The sequence below is a fragment of the Crassostrea angulata genome, chromosome 4, assembly GCF_025612915.1.
Source record: "Crassostrea angulata isolate pt1a10 chromosome 4, ASM2561291v2, whole genome shotgun sequence".
NCBI lineage: Eukaryota > Metazoa > Mollusca > Bivalvia > Ostreida > Ostreidae > Magallana > Magallana angulata.
This window is the reverse complement of record NC_069114.1, coordinates 31,437,458-31,451,701: the sequence shown is the minus strand read 5'-3', so window position 1 is coordinate 31,451,701 and position 14,244 is coordinate 31,437,458. Positions and strand designations below refer to the sequence as shown.

The 14,244-nt window shown below is 33.3% G+C and overlaps 1 pseudogene; it reads left to right on the top strand.

Annotated features, from left to right (window-relative positions):
- The first annotated feature begins 1,572 nt into the window (after nucleotides 1–1,572).
- Nucleotides 1,573–6,565, top strand: LOC128182218 (antiviral innate immune response receptor RIG-I-like; annotated as a pseudogene).
- Nucleotides 6,566–14,244: the final 7,679 nt, after the last annotated feature.

Below are 14,244 nucleotides of genomic sequence, written 5' to 3'. Positions count from 1 at the left end.
ATTATACATTTTGGAAGACTTATACATTATATAATATATACAATCTTATCGATTGAAGAACCAAGTTAAATGTCAATGTTCATGTTTTCCGACTTAGTTGGAATCAGGCTTGGGGTAAATTACATTGTAAAATAATGCATTACATTACCATTACTTCATGAATTAGGGCATTAAATTACCATTACCTTTACTTAATTTTCTTGAAGTAATGCATTACATTACCATTGCATGAGTAAAGTAATGCATTACCATTACTTTGTGAAATGTCAATAGGTTTTAAAAAAGTATTTTAAAAACTAAATAACGAGTTTTGTAAATATTTCATAAATAAAACATGCTTAAAATATATACAGGTTCATTTTTATGTTCACTATCAGGTTCAAATTTAATGACTTATACAAGATTGCTGATGCCTTTGTAGTTCTCAAATTAAGGTTGGTCCCGTAACATTTACACGCTAATGGCGGAGTTGACAATCTCTGTTATTTATGTCTCTGATTTTCGGAGTTATGATTTTCAATGAAAGGAACGGTTGTATCGTAATTCGTAGGATGATGCACGAGTTTACACAAAAAAGTAGTAAGTGGCGAACGGATTTATTTTTACCTATTAATATTGCAAGAATCGCAAATGAAGAAAATCGTGTCAGATAAGTCGGTCTTAAAAATCAAAATGGCGACCGTGACAAATCTTTTTATTGTCAAAGTTCTTGAAATCTTATTGTAAAAAAATATTTCTAACGTCAGGTGCCTGTGTTTGTTATCGGTATACAAATGTTCACTTTGTTTGTTAACTCAGCATTTTTAGAGTTTTTGGGGTTTTCATAAAACTTTTATTACGGATACCGTCCGACTTGTGGATTTTCCCTTGGATCACAAAATTGAATAAATCTAATGATTGAAATTATCTACTTTGATATAGTTGTTTGATTTTCCCGGTTAGTAGTAATTTTTAAAAATTTTCCTTGAGGTCTTATTTTACATAATATACCGTTGTGTCAGTTTTCTACAATTATGAAGGCTGGGATTGAGTAAAATTTAGACAAAGTATCAGACAATTGCAAAAAAGCCGAATTAACATAGATTGTAACAACGAATTCAAACTCATAAATTTTGGAAGAATATTCGAGGAAATCCTGGACAATTACAAATTCAAACTTTCAAGACCCCGTCTTTCAGTACTCTCAGTACTTTGATTGTTTTTTTTGATGTGATGGTTGTTGTTGTTCTTTTACGCATACAGTTTTACTTCCTCGATATAATTATTATTAACGTAGAAACTCATAATCGGATTAAAATCACAGTACCTTTTGTAGAGCGATCAATGTGAGCGGACCCAAGGTTCAGATTGTACTAACTCGTTTCCATCGAAAGTTCGAGGCCATTTGAAAAATCATAATTGATTATGTTTTAATATTAGAAAAAATGGTTTGGTGTTAAAATTTTTTTATCTACAGACCGTTACTGTAGCTTAATCAAATTCAACAATTTATATTCAATGTTGAAAAAATTCAAATCATTTTCTATAACAATTACAGGGAACCTATAAACATATCAGAATAAACACATTCCAATGGAACAACCTCCGAGTATTTCGTTGTACGAGAGGACGGAGGACGACACAAATGCTTTAGGAGATGACATAGCTACTAGTAGGCTACTGTAGACCAGATAGACGATCAGCCAACAGAAGTATCTTTATTTGATGAGGAGGAAGAAGAGGAGAAGGTATCGGAATCGAAAGCGAGTAAATACGCCTATTCCGAGAATGCAAACCTTGCTGAAGAAAACGGTAAAGTGTATAAGACTAGTACAACGTTAAAATTTAAAAAAATTTCACGCAGAATTATCACACTAGCAGAGAGGGCCTTAAGGGGAGATAACTGTGTTATCATAGCTCCAACAGGAAGTGGCAAAACACATGTCGCAACAAGAATAATCCAAGTATGATTTGTAAAATCTCTAGATATGTGAGAGTTTTATCAACAATGAAATTAATATTCGTGACGTCATTCTTAACTGATATATAGATATTATAACTTTATGCGACTCGGAAACTCGGTAAATTGTATCAGTCAGGTATTTAAACAAGTTAAAATTCTTCATTTCTTAGAAAAACTTGAGCGAAGGAAGAAAATAGTATTTATTGTCGTCGACAAAAACAACCTGGCCAATCAACAGTCAGAGAGGATAGAGGAATATCTAAAATGCAGATTGAAAGTGATATCCGGGGACATCCAAAAAGAAGTGGGGTGTGTACAGGACTGGGACTCGCTATTACCTCAGTAAGGATATCTATATATCCAATTAGATTTTTTAATTGACAAACAGCTCATTTAAACGCACTAGTAAAACAAACACATGTATATGTCTATCAACGCTAAATTTTGAAAATTTTAAATAAAATTACAGTAAACACTAAAAAAGATTTTGTTTGACTATTTTCAATGATGTTTGGTGTTTGCTCTCTTTGAATTTTTAAGCTACGATGTTTTCGTGTCCACTGCACAAATGTTTCTGAACGCTATAAATGACACTGAACAGAATGTCTGTCTGGAGTCGTTCTGTCTGTTCATCTTCGACGAATGCCACCACTGCGGTAGGAAACATCCATTTCAACGGATCATGAATGAATACGTGGACACCAAACTGGATCGAAACGGCGATAAAAGTCAGCTCCCACAGGTAAAACACAGACCAGGAAAAAGTGGTCTGTTGTTTTGTTTCCCTTCGAGAACAACCACAACTTCTCGGGTCTTTCCAATAGAGCGTTTGCCAGAAAGGCTTGAGATTTTGCAAGTGTCTTCAAGAATCAATAACTCGGACTATAGCACTAACAGTAAACGGAAACTGAAAGAAGTTTAGTGCTAAACACATAATTGTTTTTAACCGGGTTTTCCGAAGGAAAAATCCGGTTATTAAAATGGTGAAAATGGCGGGCGGGCGGCTGCCAAAAGGGTACCCTCATTGTACGGATAACTCCTCCTACAGTTTTCAAAATAGGAAGTTGTTGTTTTGCAGATCAATTGTATATATATCAGAGGTGTGCATATTGCTAGGATTTTGATTTCTGATAATTTATGAAAAAATTACCAGCTTTTGAACTTAGTCATTTTTTGGCAAAATATTACATATAGGGTGCCCTCATTGTACGGATAACTCCTCCTACAGTTTTCAAGATAGGATGTTGTTGTTTTGCAGATCAATTGTACATATATCAGAGGTGTGCATATTGCTAGGATTTTGATTTCCAATAATTTATGAAAAAATAACCAGCTTTTGAACTTAGTCATTTTTTGGCAAAATATTGCATATAGGGTACCCTCATTGTACGGATAACTCCTCCTACAGTTTTCAAGATAGGATGTTGTTGTTTTGCAGATCAATTGTACATATATCAGAGGTGTGCATATTGCTAGGATTTTGAATTCCAATAATTTATGAAAAAATAACCAGCTTTTGAACTTAGTCATTTTTTGCAAAATATTGCATATAGGGTACCCTCATTGTACGGATAACTACTCCTACAGATTCCAAGATAGGAAGTTGTTCTTTTGCAGATTAATTGTACCTATATCAGAGGTGTGCATATTGCTAGGATTTTGATTTCTGATAATTTATGAAAAAAATACCAGCTTTTGAATTTAGTCACTTTTTTGCACAATATTGCATATAGGGTACCCTCATTGTACGGATAACTCCTCCTAAAGTTTTCAAGATAGGAAGTAATTGTTTTGCAGATCAATTGTACATATATCAGAGGTGTGCATATTGCTAGGATTTTGATTTCCAATAATTTATGAAAAAAATTCTAGCGTTTGAACTTAGTCACTTTTGGCAAAATATTGCATATATGGTACCCTCATTGTATGTATAACTCCTCCTACAGATTTCAAGATAGGAAGTTGTTCTTTTGCAGATCAATTGTACATAGGGTATATCAGAGGTGTGCATATTGCTAGGATTTTGATTTCTGATAATTTATGAAAAAAATACCAGCTTTGAACTTAGTCACTTTTTGGCAAAATATTGCATATAGGGGTACACCATTTCACTGGATATGGGTTGACATGGATTATGGATAAAGTTCACATAAAAGAAAACCCGGTTTGCTGTCACATTGACAGCTTTTCACTTGTTTTCTATTGTTATGTCCTTTATTATGTATTCTTTAACTTCACTTAATGCTACTAGGTAAATTATTCTACTTAAAAATACCTGTACACGGAGTGAAGATACTATTAAGAATTCGCTTTTTTGTGTACAGGTCGTTGGGTTCACAGCCTCGCTCGGAGTGGGAAAGGTTATATCTCTAGACAATGCAGTGGAACACCTAAAGACGTTCTTGGCCATCATGGACGCTGATTGCTTAGTAACGGTGCAGAGAAATAAACAGGACGTAAAAAAAGTTAGCAACGCATGTAAACAACCCAAAACAATGTATCAATTGTCATACTACAGTGCATTAAAAATCATTTACTTCTTCATATTTGAACGATTCGTGATTTTTTAACAACGATGATTTTTAACTATTTTGATACATGTTATATTAACATGAAAGACATCGTTAGTGTTCCTGGTCGACGGATTGACGATTTTGGAACCCGGATTAAAATACTGATGAGCAGAACTGAAGACTTTTTGGTATACACTGGAGGTAAATGCACCCCCTAATAATCTAGACTATTTCAAAGAAAACTTTCTTGAAACGCTTATTGGAAATGATATTTCTAAATCATTTCTTTTTTGTTTGTTATGTCCAGTTGGAATGGTTAACAGAATTGCAATTAGACCTCCATCTATCAAAGGTGATATACAGTATACCAGTTGGTTGGAAGGTACACTGCGAAAAGCACAGGCCAAACTTCAGGAACCAGATATGGCCAGAACACTGTTTACCATCAGACAATTATTAGAGGTCTGGTTATTTCAGTTTATTGCAACATTGATCAAATGATAAATAAATTACGAAGCATTTAATATTAACCTACTAAGTACCTATTTTAGACTTATATATTTTTTTTTACATATGCTCTTATCCATTATACCCACGCCAGGGCAATAGATGCGCTAAATTTTACCAAAGATGAAGTAGAAAAATCCCCAAATATATCCAAGTATACAGAGATTGAAAGAAAAGTTAAATCAGTATTAGAGGGTACGTCTCTCTCTCTCGATAGTGTTCGTGAGGACTCGGATAATGACCGAATGTTTGGTGAGCTGGATGGAGGACACCGAGGAATTACAGCACATCAAGGCGCAGAAGTACACCGGCGCAAAGGCGTCTATCTCAGAAGGAGGTGAATTAATTATAACATTTACTAATAGGCAAATGTCATCGCTTTTAAATAACGTAGCTAAATATATTTTCCAAAGAAACTTTGAATGAAATATATTCGACGATTTATCTTGTATTTTTCTATTCATGTCTATAATTTCCTCTTATTTATCTCATGCATGCATATATATCAATATATATTTTTTAAAACTTCATTATCTTTAAGCTTTATCCTGACTTCAGTTTATGAGAATAAATTCATTACTTATCATTATCAGTGTTAATTATCTACATAGATGTGCATATAGATGTACATATAACCGGTTACAGACTGCTTTATTGATTGCTGAAACGCTTGTGAAGTTTTCCTTAAGGTCAGACGACACGTTCCTCGAGATTTTTTTTTGTATCTCCTCGTAATAAAGAGTTCCAATGAAAAACATTAATTTTATAATTACTTTAAAAATGATCAAAATTTACTTAAATTTGGTTATATGTGTACATGGTCGAGTGGTTAAAACCGGGGCCACTCACTGCCAGAAGCGTATAGGTCCTAGAGGTCGTGAGTTCAAATCCCCGCCCCGGCGGAGATATATTTCTTATTTAGTGAATTTCGCTGTGCTGTAGATGTATTTATCTTTATATCAGCAATTCAAGTGTATTTTCAAGAAGATTATATAGGAAATTGCATACTCTAGTATTTTCCAGAAATGCCTGGTAAGGTACCCTAATTTTTTTGCAAGAAAGCTTGTCAAAGTAGTAGTAAACCACGAACAAATTCCTGGAAAAAGTTATCTAAAATTGAGAAACGTGTCGTCTGACCTTAAGGCATGGAAAGGCATGAACAAGTGAGCGCTCTCGAGCTGTTCAGAGATGGTGAGTATAAAGTCATAATGGCGACCACGGTGGCAGAGGAAGGGCTGGACATCAAGGAATGTAACCTTGTTGTCAGATATGACTACGCAGGAAGCCCAGTCGCCATGATGCAAGCCAGAGGTACTTCTAGTTTGCTCTTTGATAAAAGACGATACGTGGAAAAACGATACGTGGAAATGAACGAACATTCTTTTTATACATTGAATGCAACTTATTTTATAATGCACAAAAACTTTCCAAATTTAATGACGAGTCAGTCATATTTTGAAGTTGAGCATTATGAGGAGACCATAATAGTCAGAACGTTATCAAAACCAATAAAGCTCGAAGGTCTTAATGATAGATTTTATCACGCCCAGACCATATAAAGTTCACTTCATGATCACTGACAATGGCTGTGATAGTTTTCTAGTTCCTGGCGTCTGCAGATAAATGTGTCGCTGAAAAGGAGCAGGCCAACGTCATCATAGAGCCGCTAATGGAGGCAGCCATGAAACAACTCCAGCAGCTTAAAATATAGAGCTCGATAGCTACACCTTCCAAGTCCAGAAACAAGGGTGCCAGCGTCAGATGAAGCGAGAACGCGAGCTTGAAACATATCAACAGCAGAGCAAAGTGACTGTTCCAAACTATAGTATTTACAATCTGAGGTATTTATTTGTAGCATTGCAATAACCAAATATTCTTCCGACTGTTAAATATATGATAACTTCATCAGCGGGCTCAAAACTGTGTTTTAAAATACTTTGTACTCTGATTCTTTGCAGTTGTTTTAAGTGCAATGCATTTTTATGCACTTCAAATGATATACGGAAGATACTGAATCACCATTATGGCTGCATCCGGCAAGATTTGAAATACAGAGTCGTTTGTACGAAAGTATCCGGGTGAAGACATTGAGATGGGGGTAGGTCAGGTAGACTGCAGTGGCAGGGGGTGCGCTGTAAAACTTGGAACTATTGCCCTCTATGAAGGCATTTACATTCCTATTCTGAATATCAAGGCTCTCAAAATTGCAAAGGGCACAATGAAGGGAGACACTCTTAAGAAGTGGGGAATGGTTGAGAAATAGTTCACGGTGCAGGACATGACAGAGTATGATATGGAATACCTTTCCAAATCCGACAGACAATGGGCAAATTAAAGATGGTTGTTATGTTTTGTTACGCGAATCTCATAGACCTATTTTATTCTTGGTATAAGTATTTTTGATTTAGAACAAATTTTTATACACTTATAATGGAATATATACATGTATGACTGTATATGATGTTGTGAAATGTTTACCTTCCAATTATCCATGTAAAAAATATGGATAAAAACAGTTGTGTTGGTATTGATATTGACTATCATAAACAGTCCAAAACAGTGATGATTCAAATACTTTCCAGCTGATGACATCATCGTAACTGTTTCCGTCGAAAACTCGGTTCACTAAATATTCTTATTTTTCTTCTTGTCAATTTATTTGTTTACTCAATCTCATTGCAGATACAATTGGATTTAAATATATCATAAAGCCCTTCGGGCTTTATTGGATTTGACCACGCCCCGACCGAAATTATCACCCCATAGTACTCAAAGAATGATTCCTTATTCCTTAAATATTTCCATTACTGATACAAATGCATATCGTAGAGTTGACGACGTTAATTATATCTTTAAATATCACACAACATGATGCATATTAGGTTTTTTGTTTTTTCGTCTGTACATGAAGCTCGAAACTCTTCTATAAAAAGACTAAAAGTTCATATTAGAAAAAATGTGTGCAATTCTATTCATATACAGCTAAGGAACTTCTTTCCAGGCATAATAAAATGTCATTGATTTTAGCATAAACAATAAAAATCAACTCCCGTCAGTACTTCAGTACTTTGATTTTTTATCATATTCTAGCATTTGTCTCCAAGAGACATTTACTAGTATCTAAATTTTTGAGAGTTTTCACCATGGATTCCTTGTGTCAAGGTTAAATAAAAACGTGTACAACGGTTGTTCTAAAGAAGAACTATGAAAAGTTAATGCAAATGACAGCAGCAACAACAATGACAGCAAGCATGGCAACTTTTGAACAGAACACTCTCCTGCATTATGTTATTAACTACCTCAATTGACATTAACCAGATAAATCCATTCCTTGATGGAATTACAAATATACACAAAGAAAACGACTACCACCATGGGCAATCAGTGAAGCAGCATCAACTCGTTTTAGATGATTGTGTGTTATCAGTGGTTTTATATGTACCTCTAGATAGACAAATGGATTATATCAAAGCAATAACTGCATGATGAGAAAAGCTGATTGAAATGTTTCATATGAAACACGTTGCTGTTTGGTTTGCGTCTTCCGTTTGTTGTCTGATTCCGATAAAATAATCTTCTTAAGCGGACTTGGAGTACAAGGGACGCAGAGAATTAAAAAAATCAGTGCGTGCGATATGAATATATTTAGCAAAGCTTTACAGATTATCATATCGTCCGACTAGTTAACTTCATTAAATGCTTAAAGCAAATTGACAAAAAATCGTTTTTCATGTCAGCAATACTTTTTTTTAGATGATTGCATTTTCAGTTCAAGTTCATGAAAGAGAAGCACCGAAAATGTTTGATTATAAATCGATATGTAGATAAAAATTGATGTATGAAAAAGCAACGTATCTATTATCAATCAATTAGTAATGAGATGACCTTTGAACCCGGTACTTTTTAGACACGTAGCATCAATGTTGAAAAAGAAGGATGAAGGCGCCGCAGACCTACTCCAAAGTCCATATCTTGCAAAGCAAAAAATGATAAATAAATAAAAATATGAGGACCAATAAAAAAAAAAACGAAGACAATGCAGCTATCTGTCATAATTTTTATAATAGTCATAACTAACGGATTAATTAATGCACCAACACTGATTTTATTGATATACGAAGTTTCATTCCATTTACTGAAAAGGTATTTTTGTTTTGTTGTTTGTTTGGTAATTCTTTAAAAACAACATGTTTCGTCACCACGGCGCACGGTAACGTTGAAAATGACGTCAAGATGACAAACGCACAGTTAATAATACCAAATCTTTTTATTATACTTTTATGTTAAATACTGAAATCTGATTGGTTAAGACGAGTTGGTAATCCTTTCTATTACCCTCAGAGTTAACAACATACTTGGCAACGGGTAACACTATATAAATAGTGCCTGTTTGGGAGGGTAACAGTTGAAATTGAAACCCCGAGAAAACCATTGTCAACCGACGCGAAGCGTTAAAAATGACGTCAAGATGACACGCGCACAGTTAATAGAAATACCAAATCTTTATATCACCCTGACTCTTTGATGCTTTTTCATCGGCAATATATCACTTTACATCTAATTTGTTCGAGAATCATAAGTAAGTTTCTCGAATTTTCATTTTTTTTCCCCCGCATGTCTCTTCCTTTTCTATAAGAAAAACCCTGAACGCCAGATACTAACAGATATTAAACTTTCTATTATACTTTTGATGTTCAAAATACATATACCACCACTCCCCAAAAATGTAAGACAGTTGAACACAACCGTGCTTATATATTTTTTTTACTTATTTTTCCCACCACTGAGCATTTTGACAGTTTATATTGACTTTTCCCCGAGTTTAAACCATACTTTCTTTTTTTTTTTTTTTTTTATACTTTTCGTTGTGCCGTGACGTCTGGTAACGTCAATGTGTTTATTCAATTATATTTACATTTTCCAGTGTCTTTGCCTGTGATAACACTACGTATCGATTTTGTATTATATAACCCATAATACAAATGACGCCAAATTGAGGCGCCAGCGGGGTTTGCTTATTTATATTTAAATATTAAATCATACGATGGTTTAAAATTATATAAATATAAGTAATAAGGAATCATTCTTTGAATATTATTAGGTGATAATTTCGGTCGGGGCGTGATCAAATATATCATAAGAAGGGCTTTATTGGATTTGATAACGCCCCGACCAAAATTATCACCTTATAATACTCAAAGAATGATTCCTTATTTCTTATTTAGATAGGACTATCCGCCTTTAGTTACTAATATCTATTCAACAAAACTATATATCCCGTATTTGGTACATAGAATATCAGAACAATTCTTAATTCAAGGTTATAATATAATATAACATATATTTTGTTTTTAGCCCAACTTATACAAATGTTGCTTTCAAAAAAATATTATAATACAGTATAATAATATTATTATTAAACACAAATTGTGGCCGTGGGCCGTGACCTCATTTTGGCTGGATAGATTCTAAATAATTCTTGGAAATAAAGGAATATATAATTTTTTTGGATTTCAAATTGTTTGAATCTATTTCTAAATAAATCCTACGAAATTTAATAATAATATGACGTTAAGTAACATAGCTATGGGAAAAATTCTTCGTATGTTTTGATTGACCCTCCTAAATAAATAAATAAATAAATAAAACTCAATTCGCAAATCTTCAACATATTCATCCAATTGGTAAAGGGGGTTGTGGTTTGATATTGGTTTCCTGAATTGTTTGAATATATATAGATATTGAGTTTCTCTATCATTTACTTTTTTTGTCACAAAAAAGTGGGCGACCAGTTTGTTATAAATTGATGTTTCTTTATGTACATAATGTATTTTAGAATGTCTTTTTATAAAAACAATGCAAAAAAGAGGCCTTGTTGGTGCTACGTGCCTGCTCATTACATTAATGCCCTACGTGGTTACATTATGGTGGCTGGTAAGGTCAAAGTTGCCCTGGACATCTTCCCATTACAGAGTGTGAAGAAAGTATCAATTTCCAATCTGAGAAATATATAAGATTGTCTATTGGGTCATAGATTTGTCCTCTGCTAAAGGGACTCTTTCACAATGCACGGGAACTATTTCACGCTTAGATAGGAAAGCGTGTTTACATGTATTCGTTGTAATTTTACATAGAAAATATTAACAGAGGTATAAAAATTTATGTTTAGGTCTAATGCCAAGAGGAAATAATTGCGAAATGAGAAAATACAGTAATACATGTGATCATATTGCTATGTATGTATTTTCATGAGTTGTTTAACAGTAAGTAAGAAATTGTTTATTTAAGTGTCACATGCCAATATTACAAAATGATATGGGCCTAAAATGGCCCCCTAAAATGAACATCATCATTTTACTGTAATTCTTTGTTTTCTTTATACAGATATATATGCACGATGTTTTTACATAATGTTCATTTTGATTCAAGTGCCCACAATTTAGAAATATGATATCATAAAGACAACCTTTTCCCGCCATTTTTGCATTTTTAGCCTAAAACTGCTTGTTTTCAAGCAGTTTTTCTTTAAGAAAACATAGAGCGCATGCTTGCACAAAGAAAATATTTAAATCAGAGATGTAACTAGCCAAGACTAATAACTTACAAAAATTTTTTACTTGTTCAAGCATGCGCTCTATATTTCCCATTCGTTAAAAGATGAGAAAAATCAAAATTTTTGACTGATTTTGATTAAAATCATAGAAATAGCGTCACCTCTGATGTCATATACTGCAAGTGAGTGCAAATAGATTAAATAAAAAGGCGAATAAAATATTTTATAAATATACTCTTCTAAAAATTAACATAACATTTTATAGTTCCCGAAACACTTTAAAAAATGGCGAATTATGGGGGCCAAATTCAACTCATATCATATATTAATAGTTCTTCATACAGATACAATACGTAAAATATTAGTACAACGTCTCAAAAGGTATACGGGACAACCCTTTGCATTAAAAGAACACATCAATCAAAATTATAAAATATCTGCATGTTTCCTACTTTTATTCATTAAAACAAGTTTTTTGGCTAAAATGTCTTGTACATTACATTTTATTCATTGAAAAGTATAACTTTTCATTTTCATTAAAATTTTCAAAATTTACCTCAACTTTGATTGTGCAGATAGATCAAAGCGCAAATCACTATAAAATTCACAATGTATTGAAAAGTTTTATTCATGAATTGTTTAACAGTAACTTCCACACTCAAGACCAAGACGCTAACAAACCTTTTTAAAAAATCAGACCCTCTGTGTAGGTTGCTAACTTCGTCCATCTAGAATCGGTTTATCGCAAGGAAGATAACTCGTAACATTAATTTTTTTTAAATTTTCTCTTTTATGTCTTCCATTGTAATACACTCAGTATGAATGCCTTCTTTTAGATTTTCCAGTACCCAAGATAATAAAAAGGTTTTCATGTCTTCGCGGTTGGATTAGAAATCATACTTCTAATGAATAGTACTTTTTATCGAGTTTACCATGCAATTGCTCTGTTTAAGAGAGCAGTTATCTTCCTTGCGATAAACCCTCACTTCCGTTGATTCTAGATGGATGGTTCAAAACTTGCAACTCGTCGGTGAAAATTGTCCTAATTTACCCAAAAAATGTATTTACACGGGCATAGCATGCAGATATTCAGTGAAGGGAATCATCGGGCTACGATAAAAAGTCACCGTTTTTACAGGTACAGTACCTGCAACGTTATTTTTTACAAGATAAACGATAGGATAGGATTCACGCACGATAGGATAGCATTTACGCACGATAGAACAGTATACGCACACGATAGGATAGGATTAACGCACTATAGAAAGGTATACACGCACGATAGGATAGGATTGATACACGATAGGAAAGGATAAACGATGTTCATGATAAACGTAAAATCGCTTTAAACGATTTACACGAATAATCTTGTTAATGGCAGAATTTGAGAAAGATCACGTACGAATAAAGATTTACGTGGAAATTCTATTTAGTAACAATTGCCGAGTTATTAATCATCGCTGCATTATTTATAGAATGTATAAAAATGACCAGTTAATTTTTTTCACTAAAATTATGAGCTTAAATAATCAATAAATCTTCTGAATTGTTATCATTGTTTTCAATACCGAACACCCTAGCCGATCGCCGCGAATATATCAGCCCGAGGTCAAATTACACGGAAAATAGCGGGTTCAATTATAAAAATCACTCTCTTGTTTAAGTAAATATAAAATCTATCATAAATACATTTCTTTCTGTGTAAGAAAATGATGCATTAAAAACGAATTATATTACATACAAGTTAAATAAATATTTCCCCAGGTTCACATTCTGCGTACGATTTGCTAACATTGTTTTCACTACCAAAGACCCTAGCCGATTGCCGAGAACATTTCAGCCCAAAATCAACTATCACACAGAAAATAACGGGTTCAACTCTGGTTTTAATTAAATATAAATTATATCATAAATACTTTTGTTTCTGTAAAACATGTTGCATAAAACACACATTATATTGCATAAAAGTTAATGTTTACGCAAGTATACACTCGAGTACGATTTAATATATTCGATATACAGGTAAATATGTTTCTTTGTTCCTAAGAACTTCGATAGTTTACATTAAGTTTTCATTTTTAATGCATACAGATATGATTCACATGTATTATTGGTTTATTTTGATCTAACAAATTAAGAAATTAGTACTGTAAAACGAGAAAATTTGGCGCATACGTATTTTAGCGCAAACGCAAGTGCCAGTACATTAGCGCAATTATATTTTAGCGCATGCATCTTTTCTTTAAAAAGGAATACAAAAAATGTTGTTGTTTGAAAAACGATCACGCCCAAAATTTAGTTCTGTGTTCACTCAAGCACGTGAACACAACGACTTTGTTTTATATTTCGCATGCTGTAAACTGTCGTTGAGAACAATACACTTACTTTTGTGTAAATCGTCAGTAGATAGATATGAAAACTTCATTTATTGGCGATGATGTATAATTTTTGTTGGTAAACAAATTTGAGTTATCGGACTTTGAATTTAACGTGTCAACTTGGATAACACTAGAAGAGTACCGAAAACAAAAATGAAATCGAATGCTACATTTCCCATGAGTTTCGATCACCATGAGATATTCTTTTTACAGTAATTTTACATTTACAAAACACAAAAATAGGTATCGTCTTGTTATCTTTATATCCACTAATCAGAGATCAAAGAAATTATGATCAATCATGTATTGTCAGCGTTAACGATCGCCACGCTTAATCACATTTTCACCTCG